The sequence below is a fragment of the Choloepus didactylus genome, chromosome 5 (genome assembly GCF_015220235.1).
Source record: "Choloepus didactylus isolate mChoDid1 chromosome 5, mChoDid1.pri, whole genome shotgun sequence".
In the NCBI taxonomy this organism is placed as follows: Eukaryota; Metazoa; Chordata; class Mammalia; order Pilosa; family Megalonychidae; genus Choloepus; species Choloepus didactylus.
This window is the reverse complement of record NC_051311.1, coordinates 40,898,945-40,920,410: the sequence shown is the minus strand read 5'-3', so window position 1 is coordinate 40,920,410 and position 21,466 is coordinate 40,898,945. Positions and strand designations below refer to the sequence as shown.

The 21,466-nt window shown below is 38.7% G+C and overlaps 1 pseudogene; it reads left to right on the top strand.

Annotated features, from left to right (window-relative positions):
* The first annotated feature begins 4,925 nt into the window (after window positions 1–4,925).
* Window positions 4,926–5,560, top strand: LOC119535246 (annotated as a pseudogene).
* Window positions 5,561–21,466: the final 15,906 nt, after the last annotated feature.

The following is a 21,466-nucleotide window of genomic DNA, read 5'->3' as shown; positions in this document are numbered from 1 at the left end:
TGTTTTGTGTGCTCTTTTTTACTTTCATTTTTATTCTTATTTTTTGTGCGTGTGGTGATGAAAATGTTCAAAAATTGATTGTGGTGATGAGTGCACAACTATTTGAGGTATATTGAACAATTGATTGTACACTGTGGATGGTTGCATGCTTTGTGAATATATCTCAAAAAATGAATTTAAAAAAAATACTGAATGAAGAAAAAAAAATATCCCATCCCCAGACATACTGGGTCATTTGGCCTGGTGCAATATATACTTTTTAACAATTTTGAAGTCAGTAGCCCAGAGACCACTTTGAGAAATACTGGTCTAATTATTATGTAAATAAAGGAACTCATGTAGCAGATGGACAAAACCATGTCTAGATGAACTGATCAATTTCTCTAAAATGTGTAGTTTTTCATAAAAAAAAAGCAAAGGAAGAACAGATTAGAAATCAGTTTTATGAAACCATGGGACACTAGAAAGAAAACAGATCCTTCCTACTTGATTTTTTGGCAATAGATACACATTGTCTGACTGTCCAGGATACCTCAGCCTTCAGATAAATGAACTAGAGAGATCTACTCCCTTTAGTTTTTGAATAATGAATTATTTGGACCAGCAAAAAAAAAAAAAAAAAAAAACTCTTGCTGGATGTTTCTACTTAGTAACCACCAATAAATGTATCTTTTAATTGTCACCATGGAAAAATGTATCACATTTGAATGTTTCTCCTCTTGTTATTTTCCTATACACTATCTTATTCTTAACTGTTTTTCTTCCTCCTTTCTTGGCTCCAATCCCCTTTGTTCTCCCTCTTTCAAAATTGTTGATAATTTTTCTCAATTCTTCAGCCACAGGTGCCCCAATAAAATAACCTCCTTTTACTTCTAGTATATTGGCTCCCATCCTTTCATACAAAATCTTCTTTCATGAGGTTTTGTCCATTCCTGCTTAGAGGGATAGATAGAGAAAAATGACTTTACCCCAAAGACAAGTACCTTGAAATTACTAATCAAGTAGCCAGAAATTCTGTCAATAATTATTCCCGTCCCTTTGCTTACTGAACTTGAAGTACTTCCAGTAATCACTCTGCATGGAGTTTTATTTAAACAAGAGCTGGTTTTGACTTCCAATCTAAATTGCAAGGAAAAGCAAAATAAATCTCGTTGTGAAATTGACTTGTCAATTAGCTACATGCATAGCCCTATTTCTTCCCTATTGTGAAACATCAAGTCCACAAGAAGGGCTCCTTTGGCAAACTTTACTTTGACAACACTATTGATGATCTATTCTGGATTCAGAGCTTAAGGCTCATGCTTACTTTCAAGAAGAAAAAGTATGGGGAAAAAAACATCTTTAACATTTTGGAGATACTTCTCTAAAAAAATCTAAGTTAATGTAATGGGCAAGAGGTAGCACATAAACATTTTATTATTTTTAGCTTTCATTTAGCAGAATTCTGTAATGAATATTTAACAAACTTTAAGCCTCCAGAATCAGAGCTACTCGTGTAATGATATATATAATTTTTCGGGCTTGACAGGGTCTCTCTCATATAAGCCATTCTTACCTTCCCTAGCACAAAGTAAGTCTAAACACTCAGATAGCTATTCACTTATATTGTTGCTCCTATATCAGCAGAGTTGAAGAGGAAAACAGTGACAGAGTACATGTGCCTGCTTTCAGATACAGATTAGTAGAAAACTCAACTCAAAGGTCTTTCCAAATGAGAAAATATATTTATTCACAAAAGCAGGATTTTAGAGATAAGGCAGGTTTCAGGTTGCCCTCAATGATGTTAGCCAGGGCCCAGGTTCTTTCCATATTGCTGCTCTGTAATCCACACTGACATCCTCTTAAAACTGATTCCTCTCCTGGTTGTAAAGTGGCTGTCAGTAACAATCGGATCTTCTCTCTAAAAGATGAAGGAAGGAATTTCTTGGAAATCGTGAGCAAACCTTTCCTGAAGGCTTTGTAGTCAGAATCTGGTTTCATGTCCATTCCCAGACCAATTCCTAGTAAAAGGGAAAATATGATCCTTAAATTATTCTAGCCCAGTGTAAGCTTCCCCTATAATACATGGCTGCATGGAAAAGGGTGGAGGCTTGAACAAATTCAGGTCTCTACTCAAGGAATAAGGAGGAAATGCTGGACAGACAGCTTACAGTGCCCTCTACCCAGAGGCAGTCTTTGCTGAGCAGGAACATGAAGTGGCTGAGTTAAAAATGGAAATGCACTGTGGACCCTTCCAACTAACAGATGTGAAGAAAACTAGATAAATTCCTTGTGTTAAATTCATTCATTCACCAAATATTAACTGAGTCACTGTGTTAATATCAGGGCACTGTGCTGGTCCTGCAAGAGGTTACAGAGGTGAATAAAGCTGATTCTGTCTCAAGAATTTATTGTACAGTGAGATTCATATGATGTGTACATAAATAACAATATAAGTTAAAATCACTCTGTGGGAAGTTTAATCTCCAATAGCACTTTGGAGGAGGGGGATCACTTCTGACCAAATTATGAGGAATAACAGCAAGAAGAAGGTAGCATCTGAGCTGAGCCTGTGAGAGATCAGCTTTTATATGCAAAGGTATGGGTGATAGATTTTCCAGAGTGAAGGGACGACAATGGGTGAAGAATATTAAAAGACATGATTATGGAATTCTTTGCCTTTTTAAAAAAAATATATAAATTGACCCCCACCATACCACCAAAAACAAAAACCAATAATCATCCAAACTCCCATCTTAGTGACTGCACTCCATCTTCTCCTTCAGATCTACTCTCTACTCCCCATTCTTCTCCATTTCCTTCTGTGGCCAACAAGGCCAACTTCTGCTGACCATATCGAAAAGGTTCCCTTGCTCCTGGCTTTCAATTGGGTTCAGCTAAAGGAAGGAACATGCAGGAGATTAGAGAGTGGAAGGAAAAAAAGTTGGAGTTTATTATTCTTCTAGCTTCCTCCTTGCCAGTCTGTAGATTGCAAGTGGCTACATTCTTCTACCAAAAGGGAGCACCCCTTGTTATAATCAGTTTATGGTAACTGTTCCCTCCCTGCTCACCAAGGTGTGATAGTAGCATCCCAGCATTACCAGCTCTTCATACCTTTTTGGTGTCCATTAACACTGTCAAAACCTTTTTTATAAAAAGTTCTTCATTAAACTCTCCTTATTCACCCCTTTTGCACATCCCATCTGTTTCCTGCCAAGAACATGACTCACAGAGAACTTCCTAGTCAACTGAAATGTGCCAATTTTTTTAAAATCCCTTTTATCTGCTGTTTTCTTCTTTCTTTTTTCCTAAGTGTCTTATTGGCTCCATCTTCTAAGTGTCACATTAATAATGTCCCACCAGACATATAAGGTATAACTCTTTTCATCTCTACCCTGAAGAGCTAGGTTCATCTTCCAAAACATTGGAACTGCACAAGCAACAAAAGAAAAAAATAGATAATAAATTAGACTTAATAAAAATAAAAAACTTTTGTGTTACAAACAATATCATCAAGAAAGTGAAAAGACAACCCACAGAATGGGAGAAAATATTTGCAAATCATACATCTGATAAGGAATTTGTATACAGAATATGTAAACTCTTATAACTCAATATTAAAAAGAAAATAACCCAATTTTTTAAATGGTCATAGATATGACTAGACATTTGTCCAAAGAAGTTATACAAATGGCCAATAAAAACATGAAGAGTTACTCAATATCATTGGTGATTTTGGTTATGCAAATCAAAACCACAATGAGATACCACTTCATATTCACAAGGGTTGCTATAATCAAAAGGATAGTGTGTGTGCTGATGAAGGTGTCAGGGATTGATTTAGGTGATGAATGTACAACTATGTAATGGTACTATGAACAATCAAATGTACGATTTGTTTTGTATGACTGCGTGGTATGTGAATATATCTCAATAAAATGAAGATTAAAAAAAAAAGGATAGAGAGTAACTCGTGTAAGAAAAGATGTGGAGAAATTGGAACCCTCGTGCATTACTGGTGGGAAAGTAACATGGTGCAGCCACTTTGAAAAACAGTTTAGTACTTCCTCAAAATGTTAACATAGGTTACCTATGACACAGCAATTCTACTCTTAGGTATATATTCAAGAGATGAAAACTTGCATCCCCACAAAAACTTGTGCACAAATGTTTATAGCAGCATTATTCATAATAGCCAAAAAAGTGGAAACAACCCAAATGCCCACCAAATGATGAATGTATAAACAAAATATGGTATATCTATACAATAGAATAATATTTGGCAATAAAAAGGAATAAAATAATGCTGCCTTTGCAACTTAGATGAACCTCGGAAACATTATGCTAAATGAAAGAAGCCAGACAGACACAAAAGACTACAAATCATATGGTTCCATTTAAATGAATTGTCCAGAATAGACAAATCTATAGATACAGAAAGTAGATTAGTGGCTGCTTAGGGCAGGGGAGTTTGGAGGGAAATGGAAAGTAACGGCTGATAGGGGGTACAGGGTTTCTTTTTGAGGTGGTAAAAATGTTCTAAAATTGATTGTGGTGATGGCTGCACTCTGAATATACTAAAAACCATTGACTTGCACATTATAAGTATGATTGAATTGTATGGTATGTGAATTACATCTCAATAAAGCTGGTAAATTAAAAAAAATAATGTATTTTAAAATGTTGGAATGAACTAATTTTAAAAAGCAAATGTTGACAGTGGGCCCCACAGTCCCAAGGATCTGTCACTTGCTTCAGTGATGTTCAGACAGAACAGACCTCGGGATTATTGACACCCCCCCCCCCACCTCCTCAACTTCAGCTGCTGACCACCCTCCAACATCCTCTCCAGTTGCAACCTCCAGGACCATCTTCTTGGCCATCCCCTGCTTGCAGGACCAGCTAACACCTTTTGTGTGTGGTTATTTCCTCATTGTCAACCAGCCATGGGCTCTCAGATCCATCAGAATTATTCTGCTAAAGTGGAGACCTCCACCAACCACCTGGTCTACCTGCATCTGCTGACCTCCTACACCTCCCACTCTCTGGGCTTCTATTTCACCCCAAACAAAGTGGCCCTAGAGGGTATGGATCACTTCTTCTGCAGTTGGCAAAGGAGAAGCACAAGGGCACTAATCGTCTCCTGAAGATGCGAAACCAGCACAGCGGCCATGCCCTCTTCCACATTATGCAGAAACCATCCCAAGATGAGTGGGGTAAAACTCTGGACACCACAGAAACCACCATGACCCCAGGGAAGAACCTGAAGCAGGCCTTTTTGGATCTGCATTCCCTGGGTTCTGCCAACATGAACCCTCATCTCTATAATTCCCTAGAGAGTCATTTCCTAGGCAAGGAGGTGAAATTCATCAAGAAGATGCATGACCACTTGACCAAACTTCCCAGGCTGGCCATTCCACAGACTGGGTTAGGCAAGTATGTCTTCCAAAGGTTCACCCTCAAAAAAATGATAGGAGCCTCCAGAGCCCAGAGGTTTTTGGGGGACCCCCTCTGCATTTCCCTGGTATCCAGGCTTCTACTTGAGCCCCTCCCTCCAGAGAGGAGGCACTTTTCTCACTAGTTGCCTTGCAGTCCTCTAACAAGCCATGAACCAAGTGTAAACGATAAAACTTTTTGTAGGAAAAAAAAGACAAATGCTAGCAAGAATATCTTTGTCTGAAATCTCCAGACCACTTCATACATCTAACAGGTACTTTGCAGCTTCAACAGTGGATGTGATAAATTAGCAGCTCATTAACCCCTGGCAACCCCTTTAAGCTCTATTTTTTCAGAGTCAAACACATGGAAACAAGAACAGGGGAATGGGATTTGCTGCTCCTGCCAAAGCTAAAGCCTATGACATTTCCTTTCTCCATCTCCCTATGCCCGGGGACCAGCTAGAATCAGACCAGACACAGGAAAAGACTCGTCAGATTTGATTGCACTCTGTCCTCCAGTTACCTAGCTCTTCTGAGAGTCTCTTGGAAGCATGGGAGAAAAGTGAATAATTCACACTTAAACACAAATTCTGAAGGGTTTTAGAACCTACATGTTAAGAAAACCCTCAGAGATCTTGAAACTTTCACAAAAATTAAGATTTGGAGAGCTTGCCGTTTTCTAGCAGGTCTGAACATTTCAGTATTCTCCAAATATCCAGCATAAAACTAAACTGATCACAAGCTTTTTGCTAGGGACTTAACACCTCTTGTTACTAGAATAAAAATTAGGAAAAAAAATAAAAACATAGGACTGTACAACACAGTGAACCCTTTTGTGAACAATGGACTATAGTTAATAGTAAAATTATAAAAATGTACTTTCATGAATTATAACAAATATGTCACACTAATGCAAACTGTTTATAGGGTGGTATGTGGGAATTCTGCATTTTATTGTCTTATGCATGATATTTCCTCCACAAGTACCTCATTAACGTCTTGTTCCATCTTTCCATTTTATTCACAATTACTAAAGGTATTAAGTCACTTTAACAAAAGAGGAGCTCAATAAAGGAGACCATATATCTAAACTTTTAATACAGGTCCATTTCTGAACTAGGACTGTGCTGTAGAAAGAGGACAATCCAGACCACCAGAGACTTCAGGAGTTATGTGACCCTGGGGAGAGCACTCTGCACATCTAGATACCTGTAGATGTCTCCATAAAATCAAATTCTCAAACTAGAAAACCTCTGGAGAAACTCCTAACCCTAAAAAATAATCTATTAACTTGAGCATTCATATCATCTACCTTAATCTAAAATTTTAAAATACCATTAGTGGTAACAAAGCAACTAGATTTCTTTAAAATTATTGTTGCCTACATCATTTTAAATCTTCAAGATGAATGGAGACATACATGGAAAATTCTTAAGTTCTAAACAAGGCTGAATATCAATAAAGAGTAGGATGATGGTAAGCAAGAGGTTTTGTTTGACTCTAATGAAAGCTGACAGAGACAGTGTTTTAAACCATGTTGTTGATGTTCTAGGAAAAAGATAAGATGACATAAATTCATGTAACCCATGCATATGTAAGTGGGTGTTTCAGTTTGTTAAAACTGCTGGAATGCAATATACCAGAAATGGGTTGGCATTTTCAACAGGGTTTTATTACATTACAAATTTACAGTTCTAAGGTCATGAAAATGTCCAAATTAAGGCAGCAAGAGGAAGACACCTTCTCTGAGGAAAGGCTGCTGGCATCTAGGATTCCTCAGTCACATGAGAAGGGACATGGCGATGACTGCTGGTCCTTCTCTCCTGGTTCTTGTTTCAATAGCTCTCTCCAAATATCTCTGGGTGTTTCTCAGCTCTCTGGACATTTATCATCTTTTATCCTCTCACAAAGGACACCAGTAAATGATTAAGACCTACCTTGAATTGGGTGGGTCACATCTCCATGGAGACAACCTAAGCAAAAGGTCCCACCCATAATAGGTCTGCACACCCAGGGATGGAATAAAACAACACAAGATTTTCGGGGGTATGTAACAGCTTCAAACCAGCACAGTGGACGTGAAGTATATAAACTTCAGTACTCTGACAAGGCCACAAGTGTTCCCAGAACCAACAGCAGTAGTCCGAATTTTGCCTCCAAATTGTAAGGACAGTGGAATATCCTAGTGCAAGAAGAAAGAGTAACAGCTAGAGTTATGGAAATAATAGTTGGTGAAAACTTGTTGATCTGAAGTCTGAGCTTTGAACAACAGCAAAGAGGCTGCAAATTCTCTTCAATTATCAGCCCTAGTTCCATGTGCACCCACAGGAATCAGTATGGTGGGCATGCACTGGGTAGGCCCAAAACAGCAACACAGAAAGACAATAAACCAGGCTCTAAAGGGAGAGAGCCAGGACAAGACATTTCCCTGACCATTTTTTTTGCTAAGTATTTTAGTAGCTATGCAATGAAGGACCCAAGAGTTAACATCTGGACCACACTATAAGTTGCCTGCCTATTATTTGCATTATCTGGTTTGTCAAGCTGACTCTTCATGAAAACATGCTATGGAATTTATTCCATAGTGTACTCTTAATTCATCACAGTTAACCCTTCTATGTCTCTGTTATGTCCCAGTTAAAAAGCACAAACAAAAACGGTACGTAGGTTAAGGTGTGTCAGATAGAGTGATCCCCAACAGTATTTACAATGAAGGTTGAGTGTACTAGGAACAGAGAATCACAGACAGAAACTGCCTTTTGTATTAATATTAGTCTATCCAAATGATTCTATTTAATTTACTCTTTATTGTGCTATGTAGATAATAGGAAGTCTCCGACCACCCTGAATTGCATCTCAAAAGTAGACATGTAGAGGGCGGGGCAAGATGGCAGACTGGTGAGCTGTATGTTTTAGTTACTCCTCCAGGAAAGTAGGTAAAAAGCCAGGAACTGCGTGGACTGGACACCACAGAGCAATCTGTCTTTGGGCATACTTCATACAACACTCATGAAAACGTGGAACTGCTGAGATCAGCGAAATCTGTAAGTTTTTGCGGCCAGGGGACCCGCGCCCCTCCCTGCCAGGCTCAGTCCCGGGGGAGGAGGGGCTGTCAGCTCCAGGAAGGAGAAGGGAGAATTGCAGTGGCTGCTCTTACCGGAAACTCATTCTACTGATTCAAACTCCAACCATAGATAGACTGAGGCCAGACACCAGAGACTCTGAGAGCAGCCAGCCCAGCAGAGAGGAGACAGGCATAGAAAAAAAACAACACGAAAAACTCCAAAATAAAAGCAGAGGATTTTTGGAGTTCTGGTGAACACAGAAAGGGGAAGGGCGGAGATCAGGCCTTGAGGCGCATATGCAAATCCCGAAGCAAGGCTGATCTCTCTGCCCTGGGCACCTTTCCTTAATGGCCCTGGTTGCTTTGTCTATTAGCATTTCAATAACCCATTAGATCTCTGAGGAGGGCCGGGTTTTTTTTTTTTTTTTTTTTTTTTAAATCCTTTTTGCTTTTTCTAAAACAATTACTCTAAGAAGCTCAATACAGAAAGCTTCAAAGAATTGAAATTTGAGCACGTCAAGTCAAGAGCAGAACTAAGAGAGCTCTGAGACAAAAGGCAATAATCCAGTGGCTGAGAAAATTCACTAAACAACACAACTTCCCAAGAAAAGGGGGGTGTCCGCTCACAGCCACCATCCTGGTGGACAGGAAACACTCCTGCCCATCGCCAGCCCCATAGCCCAGAGCTGCCCCAGACAACCCAGTGTGACGGAAGTGCTTCAAATAACAGACACACACCACAAAACTGGGCGTGGACATTAGCCTTCCCTGCAACCTCAGCTGAATGTCCCAGAGCTGGGAAGGGGGAGCAGTGTGAATTAACAGAGCCCCATTCAGCCATCATTTGAGCAGACTGAGAGCCTCCCAACACAGCCCAGCAGCCCAGAACTGCCCTGGGGGGACAGCACTCACCTGTGACATAGCACAGTCATCCCTCAACAGAGGACCCGGGGTGCACAGCCTGGAAGAGGGGCCCACTTGCAAGTCTCAGGAGCCATACACCAATACCAAAGACTTGTGGGTCAGTGGCAGAGACAAACTGTGGCAGGACTGAACTGAAGGATTAGACTATTGCAGTAGCTTTAAAACTCTAGGATCATCAGGGAGATTTGATTGTTAGGGCCACCCCCCCTCCCCGACTGCCCAGAAACACGCCCCACATACAGGGCAGGCAACACCAACTACACACGCAAGCTTGGGACACCAATTGGGCCCCACAAGACTCACTCCCCCACTCACCAAAAAGGCTAAGCAGGGGAGATCTGGCTTGTGGAGAACAGGTGGCTCGTGGACGCCACCTGCTGGTTAGTTAGAGAAAGTGTACTCCACGAAGCTGTAGATCTGATAAATTAGAGATAAGGACTTCAACTGGTCTACAAACCCTAAAAGAACCCTATCAAGGTCAGCAAATGCCACGAGGCCAAAAACAACAGAAAATTATAAAGCATATGAAAAAACCAGACGATATGGATAACCCAAGCCCAAGCACCCAAATCAAAAGACCAGAAGAGACACACCTAGAGCAGCTACTCAAAGAACTAAAGATGAACAATGAGACCCTAGTACGGGATATGAAGGAAATCAAGAAGACCCTAGAAGAGCATAAAGAAGACATTGCAAGACTAAATAAAAAAATGGATGATCTTATGGAAATTAAAGAAACTGTTGACCCAATTAAAAAGATTCTGGACACTCATAGTACAAGACTAGAGGAAGTTGAACAACGAATCAGTGACCTGGAAGATGACAGAATGGAAAATGAAAACATAAAAGAAAGAATGGGGAAAAAAATTGAAAAACTCGAAATGGACCTCAGGGATATGATAGATAATATGAAACGTCCGAATATAAGACTCATTGGTGTCCCGGAAGGGGAAGAAAAGGGTAAAGATCTAGGAAGAGTATTCAAAGAAATTGTTGGGGAAAACTTCCCAAATCTTCTAAACAACATAAATACACAAATCATAAATGCTCAGCGAACTCCAAATAGAATAAATCCAAAAAAACCCACTCCGAGACATATACTGATCACACTGTCAAACATAGAAGAGAAGGAGCAAGTTCTGAAAGCAGCAAGAGAAAAGCAATTCAACACATACAAAGGAAACAGCATAAGACTAAGTAGTGACTACTCAGCAGCCACCATGGAGGCGAGAAGGCAGTGGCACGATATATTTAAAATTCTGAGTGAGAGGAATTTCCAGCCAAGAATACTTTATCCAGCAAAGCTCTCCTTCAAATTTGAGGGAGAGCTTAAATTTTTCACAGACAAAGAAATGCTGAGAGAATTTGCTAACAAGAGACCTGCCCTACTGGAGATACTAAAGGGAGCCCTACAGACAGAGAAACAAAGACAGGACAGAGAGACTTGGAGAAAGGTTCAGTACTAAAGAGATTCGGTATGGGTACAATAAAGGATATTAATAGAGAGAGGGAAAAATATGGCAAACATAATCCAAAGGATAAGATGGCCGATTCAAGAAATGCCTTCACGGTTTTAACGTTGAATGTAAATGGATTAAACTCCCCAATTAAAAGATATAGATTCGCAGAATGGATCAAAAAAAATGAACCATCAATATGTTGCATACAAGAGACTCATCTTAGACACAGGGACACAAAGAAACTGAAAGTGAAAGGATGGAAAAAAATATTTCATGCAAGCTACAGCCAAAAGAAAGCAGGTGTAGCAATATTAATCTCAGATAAAATAGACTTCAAATGCAGGGATGTTTTGAGAGACAAAGAAGGCCACTACATACTAATAAAAGGGGCAATTCAGCAAGAAGAAATAACAATCGTAAATGTCTATGCACCCAATCAAGGTGCCACAAAATACATGAGAGAAACATTGGCAAAACTAAAGGAAGCAATTGATGTTTCCACAATAATTGTGGGAGACTTCAACACATCACTCTCTCCTATAGATAGATCAACCAGACAGAAGACCAATAAGGAAATTGAAAACCTAAACAATCTGATAAATGAATTAGATTTAACAGACATCTACAGGACATTACATCCCAAATCAACAGGATACACATACTTTTCTAGTGCTCACGGAACTTTCTCCAGAATAGATCATATGCTGGGACATAAAACAAGCCTCAATAAATTTAAAAAGATTGAAATTATTCAAAGCACATTCTCTGACCACAATGGAATACAATTAGAAGTCAATAACCATCAGAGACTTAGAAAATTCACAAATACCTGGAGGTTAAACAACACACTCCTAAACAATCAGTGGGTTAAAGAAGAAATAGCAAGAGAAATTGCTAAATATATAGAGACGAATGAAAATGAGAACACAACATACCAAAACCTATGGGATGCAGCAAAAGCAGTGCTAAGGGGGAAATTTATAGCACTAAACGCATATATTAAAAAGGAAGAAAGAGCCAAAATCAAAGAACTAATGGATCAACTGAAGAAGCTAGAAAATGAACAGCAAACCAATCCTAAACCAAGTACAAGAAAAAAAATAACAAGGATTAAAGCAGAAATAAATGACATAGAGAACAAAAAAACAATAGAAAGGATAAATATCACCAAAAGTTGGTTCTTTGAGAAGATCAACAAGATTGACAAGCCCCTAGCTAGACTGACAAAATCAAAAAGAGAGAAGACCCATATAAACAAAATAATGAATGAAAAAGGTGACATAACTGCAGATCCTGAAGAAATTAAAAAAATTATAAGAGGATATTATGAACAACTGTATGGCAACAAACTGGATAATGTAGAAGAAATGGACAATTTCCTGGAAACATATGAACAACCTAGACTGACCAGAGAAGAAATAGAAGACCTCAACCAACCCATCACAAGCAAAGAGATCCAATCAGTCATCAAAAATCTTCCCACAAATAAATGCCCAGGGCCAGATGGCTTCACAGGGGAATTCTACCAAACTTTCCAGAAAGAACTGACACCAATCTTACTCAAACTCTTTCAAAACATTGAAAAAAATGGAACACTACCTAACTCATTTTATGAAGCTAACATCAATCTAATACCAAAACCAGGCAAAGATGCTACAAAAAAGGAAAACTACCGGCCAATCTCCCTAATGAATATAGATGCAAAAATCCTCAACAAAATACTTGCAAATCGAATCCAAAGACACATTAAAAAAATCATACACCATGACCAAGTGGGGTTCATTCCAGGCATGCAAGGATGGTTCAACATAAGAAAAACAATCAATGTATTACAACACATTAAAAACTCGAAAGGGAAAAATCAATTGATCATCTCAATAGATGCTGAAAAAGCATTTGACAAAATCCAACATCCCTTTTTGATAAAAACACTTCAAAAGGTAGGAATTGAAGGAAACTTCCTCAACATGATAAAGAGCATATATGAAAAACCCACAGCCAGCATAGTACTCAATGGTGAGAGACTGAAAGCCTTCCCTCTAAGATCAGGAACAAGACAAGGATGCCCGCTGTCACCACTGTTATTCAACATTGTGCTGGAAGTGCTAGCCAGGGCAATCCGGCAAGACAAAGAAATAAAAGGCATCCAAATTGGAAAAGAAGAAGTAAAACTGTCATTGTTTGCAGATGATATGATCTTATATCTAGAAAACCCTGAGAAATCAACGATACACCTACTAGAGCTAATAAACAAATTTAGCAAAGTAGCGGGATACAAGATTAATGCACATAAGTCAGTAATGTTTCTATATGCTAGAAATGAACAAACTGAAGAGACACTCAAGAAAAAGATACCCTTTTCAATAGCAACTAAAAAAATCAAGTACCTAGGAATAAACTTAACCAAAGATGTAAAAGACCTATACAAAGAAAACTACATAACTCTACTAAAAGAAATAGAAGGGGACCTTAAAAGATGGAAAAATATTCCATGTTCATGGATAGGAAGGCTAAATGTCATTAAGATGTCAATTCTACCCAAACTCATCTACAGATTCAATGCAATCCCAATCAAAATTCCAACAACCTACTTTGCAGACTTGGAAAAGCTAGTTATCAAATTTATTTGGAAAGGGAAGATGCCTCGAATTGCTAAAGACACTTTAAAAAAGAAAAACGAAGTGGGAGGACTTACACTCCCTGACTTTGAAGCTTATTATAAAGCCACAGTTGCCAAAACAGCATGGTACTGGCACAAAGATAGACATATAGATCAATGGAATCGAATTGAGAATTCAGAGATAGACCCTCAGATCTATGGCCGACTGATCTTTGATAAGGCCCCCAAAGTCACCGAACTGAGCCATAATGGTCTTTTCAACAAATGGGGCTGGGAGAGTTGGATATCCATATCCAAAAGAATGAAAGAGGACCCCTACCTCACCCCCTATACAAAAATTAACTCAAAATGGACCAAAGATCTCAATATAAAAGAAAGTACCATTAAACTCCTAGAAGATAATGTAGGAAAACATCTTCAAGACCTTGTATTAGGAGGCCACTTCCTAGACTTTACACCCAAAGCACAAGCAACAAAAGAGAAAATAGATAAATGGGAACTCCTCAAGCTTAGAAGTTTCTGCACCTCAAAGGAATTTCTCAAAAAGGTAAAGAGGCAGCCAACTCAATGGGAAAAAATTTTTGGAAACCATGTATCTGACAAAAGACTGATATCTTGCATATACAAAGAAATCCTACAACTCAATGACAATAGTACAGACAGCCCAATTATAAAATGGGCAAAAGATATGAAAAGACAGTTCTCTGAAGAGGAAATACAAATGGCCAAGAAACACATGAAAAAATGTTCAGCTTCACTAGCTATTAGAGAGATGCAAATTAAGACCACAATGAGATACCATCTAACACCGGTTAGAATGGCTGCCATTAAACAAACAGGAAACTACAAATGCTGGAGGGGATGTGGAGAAATTGGAACTCTTATTCATTGTTGGTGGGACTGTATAATGGTTCAGCCACTCTGGAAGTCAGTCTGGCAGTTCCTTAGAAAACTAGAGATAGAGCTACCATTCGATCCAGCGATTGCACTTCTCGGGATATACCCGGAAGATCGGAAAGCAGTGACACGAACAGATATCTGCACGCCAATGTTCATAGCAGCATTATTCACAATTGCCAAGAGATGGAAACAACCCAAATGTCCATTAACAGATGAGTGGATAAATAAAATGTGGTATATACACACGATGGAATACTACGCGGCAGTAAGAAGGAACGATCTGGTGAAACATATGACAACATGGATGAACCTTGAAGACATAATGCTGAGCGAAATAAGCCAGGCACAAAAAGAGAAATATTATATGCTACCACTAATGTGAACTTTGAAAAATGTAAAACAAATGGTTTATAATGTAGAATGTAGGGGAACTAGCAGTAGAGAGCAATTAAGGAAGGGGGAACAATAATCCAAGAAGAACAGATAAGCTATTTAACGTTCTGGGGATGCCCAGAAATGACTATGGTCTGTTAATTTCTGATGGATGTAGTAGGAACAAGTTCACTGAAATGTTGCTATAGTATGTAACTTTCTTGGGGTAAAGTAGGAACATGTTGGAAGTTAAGCAGTTATCTTAGGTTAGTTGTCTTTTTCTTACTCCCTTGCTATGGTCTCTTTGAAATGTTCTTTTATTGTATGTTTGTTTTCTTTTTAACTTTTTTTTTCATACAGTTGATTTGAGAAAAGAAGGGAAAGTTAAAAAAAAAAAAAGAAAAGAAAAAAGACAAACAAGGAAAAAAAACAAAAAACAAAAAACGATGTAGTGCCCCCTTGAGGAGCCTGTGGAGAATGCAGGGGTATTCGCCTACCCCACCTCCATGGTTGCTAACATGACCACAGACATAGGGGACTGGTGGTTTGATGGGTTGAGCCCTCTACCATAAGTTTTACCCTTGGGAAGACGGTTGCTGCAAAGGAGAGGCTAGGCCTCCCTGTATTTGTGCCTAAGAGTCTCCTCCTGAATGCCTCTTTGTTGCTCAGATGTGGCCCTCTCTCTCTGGCTAACCCAACTTGAAAGGTGAAATCACTGCCCTCCCCCCTACGTGGGATCAGACACCCAGGGAAGTGAATCTCCCTGGCAACGTGGAATATGACTCCCGGGGAGGAATGTAGACCCGGCATCGTGGGATGGAGAACATCTTCTTGACCAAAAGGGGGATGTGAAAGGAAATGAAATAAGCTTCAGTGGCAGAGAGATTCCAAAACGAGCCGAGAGATCACTCTGGTGAGCACTCTTACGCACACTTTAGACAACCTTTTTTAGGTTCTAAAGAATTGGGGTAGCTGGTGGTGGATACCTGAAACTATTAAACTACAACCCAGAACCCATGAATCTCGAAGACAGTTGTATAAAAATGTAGCTTATGAGGGGTGACAGTGGGATTGGGAATGCCATAAGGACCAAACTCCACTTTGTCTAGTTTATGGATCGATGTGTAGAAAAGTAGGGGAAGCAAACAAACAGACAAAGGTACCTAGTGTTCTTTTTTACTTCAATTGCTCTTTTTTCACTCTAATTATTATTCTTGTTATTTTTGTGTGTGTGCTAATGAAGGTGTCAGGGATTGATTTAGGTGATGAATGTACAACTATTTAATGGTACTGTAAACAATCGAAAGTACAATTTGTTTTGTATGACTGCGTGGTATGTGAATATATCTCAATAAAATGATGATTAAAAAAAAAAAAAAAAAAAGTAGGCATGTAAATCATTGCCTCAAACATGAAATATAATCAATTTTATAAATGGGCATCATATGTCCAAATTGTAGTCCAGGATCAGCAAAGTATGTCCTAAGGGCCAAATCTGGCCCACCTCTTGTTTTTGTAATGTCTGTAAGATAATGGTTTATACAGATGAACATAATTGATTAGAGGATCAGGACACTAATTTTGAACCCCAACTAGCAAAATATTATTCCCAAAAAAGAATTCCATTCCCCTTATTAGTAGACCTAAATTACAAAAAATTGTAATCAATTATTTTATTGTGATTCTCGTCAATAAAAGCTTTGTGGAAATTTATTTTCTCTTTTGTTAAAAAGTACCTACATAATACCCTTAGTTTTTCCTCTTGTCCCACAAAGCTCAAAATATTTACTCTCTGACCTTTACTGAAAAAGTTTGCCTTCCCCTGATGGGGTTTAACAAAAATAATAACAGCTACCATTTATCATATCACTATGAGCCAGGTGTATTACACTAGGTGTTTATATACCTTATCTCTCTTTTAATATTCCAGCAACTCAATGAGGTAGGTATTATATATATTTATCCACTTTATAGATGAGGAAATTGAGGCTTAGAGAGGTTAAGTAAACTGCCATGTGATAAGAACAATGACTGGAATCTGACTCTGTATTTATCTGTTTCCAAAGCCTGTGCATTTTCAATTACACCACTATGTCTGCACTAAGAAGTGATTTTAGGGACAGGAGTCTTCAGCCTTCTTTCATAATCTGCATTATCTTCTACCCCATTCCTTGATCTGGGCAATTGATGTCTTCTCCATTTAAACAGTAGGTGTTAGATAAATGCAGCCACAGGTTCCCCCTTCCTACCAGTTTGCAGCCCCAAGTTCCTCTTTTTTGGTATTTAATTTCTGGAACCAACACTGGGCCCCATAGTACCTTTAAATATTAGCAATTATTTTTGAAATCATGGAAAAATCACACACACAAAAAAATAACTTAAAACTTCCAAAAGGAAGACTCACTGATCAAGGGTTCCCATCTGGAAGTATTCCAATTACTCAAGGATCTGATTGATTTTGGTCTATGTTTGCATAAGAAAGGTGGAATGGAGTGGAGGAATAAGAAAGCCTTTTATGGGAAGGTGAGCTATAACTGTCTGACTTCTAGATCTATTGAATTTTTTTATTAACTTTATTTATCAAAAAATAAATAAGAGGAGGAGGGGCAAGATGGTGGCATAGAGAGGAGTGGAATAAACAACCAGGAAAAACAAGTAAATAATTTGGAATAACTGCTGGGGGACAACTGTGACTGTCCACACATCGTACACCAACCTGGATTGGGAGGAATGCCTGAGATCACAGCACAGAATCTGTAAGTAACAGCTGTGGAACCGCACCAAGAGCCCCCTTCTCCCATGGCAGGCTGAGCTGCAAAACCTCGCTGTGGTAGAAAGTAGCAGCACTCTCCAAGTGGGCAAATCTAGCTCAGCTGAGCTCCAACTGAGGTTTTAATTAACAAATGTGGACTGCTGAATACAAGCTACAAACCTCCAACAAGCAGACAGAGGCTTTTAGTGATGACTGACCTCAAAGAACAGAAGACTCATCTGTCCTGGGAGGGGGAGCCCAGAAGACTGGGTGTTACCTCTGGCTGACAAGTGAAACAGGGGGGCCATGTACTGGATCCAAAAGGGGGCTTTCTGTCCCTTTTTCTTGCTCTCAATCTGAGGGGCTCAGAAGAGAGAGCCATAGCCATTTTCAGTTCCCAGTGCTCTGAACCAGGCAGGGGTGGAGACAGGAGAGTCAGAGAGTCGATTCAAATGCAAATGATAACTCCCTAGGGGGTGTATCTTCCCTAAGAGTAAGGAGGTGGGGCCCAGCTTTCCCTTCAGAACCAGACCCCAGAACCTGGGGGAAAACAGCCAAAACAGGAACTAAGGACTAAGGGGGCCACACCTCCTTACACCAGTCAGGAGCAACAGACTGACAGGTGCCACCTGCTGGGCAGGTTAGGAAAAGCACAGCAACTGGAAAACTCACAGGAAAGTCTGTCATTCTTCTAAGCTACACCCTGAATATAACCTGAGACCTGAACCTGTTCTGGTCTGGGAAAATCTGACTGGGGTAACCAAGGGAACCAGATGCCTAGACAACAGAAAACTACAATCTGTACAAGGAAAAGTGAAGACATGGCCCAGTCAAAGGAAAAAACTTACACCTCAATCAAGATACACTTGAGATATTGTTTCACTTTAATGAAAAATCTATTAAAGATTTTCAAAGAAATATGCCAAATCAAATCAAAAACCAAATCAATGAATTCAGGGAAGACATAATAAAAGAGATGAAGGCTATAAAGAAAACACTGGGTGAACATAAGGTAGAAATTGAAACTTTGAAAAAACAACTGGCAGAATCTATGGAAATGAAAGGACAACATAAGAGATGAAAAACACAATAGACGCATACAACAGCAGATCTCAAGAGGCAGAAGAAAACACTCAGGAACTGGAGAAAAAGACACCTGAAATCCTACACACAAAAGAACAGGTAGGGAAAAGAATGGAAAAATATGAGCAATGTCTCAGGGAAGCACATGAATGTATGTGTCAGGGGTGTCCCAGAAAAAGAAGAGAAGGGAAAAGGGGCAGAAGCAATAATAGAGGAAATAATCACTGAAAATTTCCCATCTTTTATGAAAGACATAAAATTAAAGATCCAAGAAGCGTAGCATACCCCAAACAGAATAGATCTGAATAGACCTACATCAAGACACTTAATAACAAGATTATCAAACATCAAAGACAAAGAGAGAATCCTGAAAGCAGCAAGAGAAAAGTGATCCATCACATACAAAGGAAGCTTGATAAGACTATGTGTGGATTTCTAAGCAGAAACCATGAAGGCAAGAAGGAAGTGGTGTGAAAGAGAAAAATTGCCAAGTAAGAATCCTATATCCAGCAAAACTATCCTTCAAATATGAGGGAGCGTTTAAAATATTCTCTGACAAACAGACAATGATAGAGTTTGTGAACAAGATACCTGCCCTACAGGAAATACTAAAGGGAGTACTACAAATAGATAGGAAAAGACAGGAGTGAGAGGTTTGGAACACAATTTTGGGTAATGGTAGCACAGCAATGTAAGTACACTGAACAAAGATGAGTGTGAGTATGGTTGAAAGAGGAAGGTTAGGAGCATGTGGCACACCAGAAGGAAAGAGGAAAGATAAAAACTGGGATGTATAACTCAGTGAAACCTAGAGTGCTCAACAATTATGATAAAATGTACAAATATGTTTTTACATGAGAGAGAACAAATGAATGTCAACCTTGCAAGTTGTTAAAAATGGGGAGGTATTGGGGAAAAAATGCAATCAATGCGAACTAGAGATTATAGTCAACAGAAACTTTGTGTTATGCTTCTTTAATGTAACAAAGGTAATATACCAAAGCTAAATGCCTATAAGAGGGGGACGTAAGGGAGGGGTATGGGACTCTTGGCATTGGTGATACTGTCTGACTGTTATTCTACTTTAGTTTAATTCTATCTTTCCTTTCATTGCTTTTTAGCTGTCATGTTTTTTTCTTTCTTTTTCTTTTTCTTTTTCTTTTTCTTTTGTCTCTCTACCTTCTTTGACTCTTCCTTGTTTGTGGAAGAAATGGAGATATCCTTATATAGATAGTGGTGATGGTGGTGACTACATAAATATGTAACTATATAGGGAATCATCAATTGTTTACTTAGGATGTAAAGTGTGGTGGGTGAACAAAACTTTTAAAAAAATGGGATGATGAAGAAATCTTGCGGGCACTACACTGAGTGAAATAAGTCAGATACACAAGGACAAATATTGTGTGGTCTCATTGATACAAACTAATTATCATATGTAAACACATAGACATGAAACATAAGTTAACAGGATATAGAACCAGGCTAAAGAATGGGGAGCAGTTGCTTATTATGAGCAGAATGTTCAACTAGGTTGAACCTAAGTGTTTGGAAGTGGACACAGGTGACAGTAGCACATTATTGTGAGAATAACTAACATTGCTGAATGGAGTGTGAAAGTGGTGGAAAGGGGAAGCTCAGAGTCACATATGTCACCAGAAGGAAAATTGGAGGTTAAAAGATAGGAATGTATAAAACAGTGAATCTTGTGGTGGATAATGTCCGTGATTAACTGTACAAATTTTAGAAATCTCTTTCATGAACTAGATAGACCAAATGTATGACACTATAACTAGAAGCTAATAATAGAAGGGTATGTAGGGGGAAAATATACCTATTGCAAACTATATACCACAGTTAACAGTATTTTAACATTCTTTCATCAACAGTGAAAATGTTCTAAAAATTGGAAAAAATATTAATTGTGGTGATGGAGGCACCTATATGATGCACTTTGGGTCTTTGGATAATTGTATGGTATGTGAACAATCTCAATAAAATTAATTATAAATAAATAAATAAACATTTCCAGAAAAAATAAAACAAAGGAACAGGAAAAACAAATATCCTGATACAACTCCATTGATACAACTGATATAACTTCATTGCTTCCAATATGCTCCTACCATACCATGAAAAAAATTAACAAACCATAGTCATTATTGAATATTCCCATATCATTAAGATTACCCTCAATATCTTATCTGTTCTTATTAGATTATTGTTCCTCCTTCACTAACTGCTATCTATCTCTAGATTTGCATACTCTACAATAAGAGTTCACGTTAGTGGCAACATACGTCTCTCCTTTTGTATATGAGTTATTTCACTCAACATTGTATCTTCAAGGTTCATCCGTGTTGTCATATGCTTCACGACCTCATTCCTTCTCACTGCTGCATAGATTCTATCATATGTATGTACCACATTTTGTTTATCCACTCATCTGATGTAAGACATTTAGGTTGTTTCCATTTCTTGGCAATTGTGAACCATGCCACTATGAACAGCAATGTGCAAATATCTGTGTCACTGCTTTCAGGTCCCCTGGGTAAATACCAAGAAGTGAAATTGCTGGATCATAGGGTAACTCAATACCTAGTTTTCTAAGGAAACTCCAAACTGTCTTCCAGAATGGCTGTACCCATTATACAGTCCCACCAGCAATGAGTAAGAGTTTCATTTTCTCCACATCTCTCCAGCATTTGTAGTTTCCTATTTGTTTAATGAAAGCCATTCTTATTGGTGTGAGTTGGTACCTCATTGTGGTCTTGATTTGCATCTCCCTAATAGTTAGTGAAGATGAACATTTTTTCATATGTTTTTTAGCCATTTGTATTTCCTCTTCAGAGAAATGTCTTTTCATATCTTTTG